The sequence below is a fragment of the Mesitornis unicolor genome, unplaced genomic scaffold (genome assembly GCF_000695765.1).
Source record: "Mesitornis unicolor isolate BGI_N332 unplaced genomic scaffold, ASM69576v1 scaffold9226, whole genome shotgun sequence".
NCBI lineage: Eukaryota > Metazoa > Chordata > Aves > Mesitornithiformes > Mesitornithidae > Mesitornis > Mesitornis unicolor.
Window position 1 is genome coordinate 8,443 of NW_010190233.1, and position 697 is coordinate 9,139.

At 41.3% G+C, this 697-nt stretch overlaps 1 protein-coding gene across 1 annotated transcript in view; it reads left to right on the forward strand.

Annotated features, from left to right (window-relative positions):
* The window catches only part of RAD51C (RAD51 paralog C), a gene marked incomplete at its 5' end in the record, with an annotated part of 17,543 nt that overhangs the window by 7,520 nt on the left and 9,326 nt on the right, over window positions 1-697 (forward strand). The window lies entirely within an intron of this gene.

Here is a 697-nt window from a genome sequence, read left to right on the forward strand (position 1 = left end):
GGCTGGTGGGAGGTGTCCCTGCCCATGGCAGGGGTTGGACTGGACGAGCTTTAAGGTCCCTTCCAACCCAAACCACTCTATGATCTATGTCAGCATTGTAATTATAATTAACAACAATCAAATTTTATTCTAAACTCAAACATGGTGTGCAGATTTCTGAAAAGGGATTATAAGAAGCCTGGTTAGATTTTTGAAAAGGTGTTACAAATATTTTTAAAAGACATTTTCAGAAACTCACAAGTTGAGAATGTTGCTGGATTTTTTTTCCCTGCTTTTTAAACCAAAATTTTTAATACTAAACTTGATATTAGGTCTATCAGCATTCCTTAAGACTGGATGACCCTTTCTGGGGAAGCACTAGGTACTAAGAAGTCTCTGAGTAACTAGGTTTTTAGATGTGCAACCTTTCCCTGAGGATCTCGAGAGGTGAAGTTACCTCTGTTCCAGCTGCAGCTTTGTCAGCTAAGGAGGCCACCACCACCCCTGCTGGAGGTCACTGCTGCATCCTGTATGCTGGCTGAGCTGTTTTGTGTGATTGTCTCCCAATCCATTTCTGTCAATAGTGGGCCAGGTAAGCTTGAGCTTTTTAAATAATAAGTAAACCTCTGATGAATCACGTAATTTAGGCTGAAATTGGTTGGTGAATATCATACAAAAAATGTACAGATGGACCTGGGGGCAGTCACCTCTAGCAGGA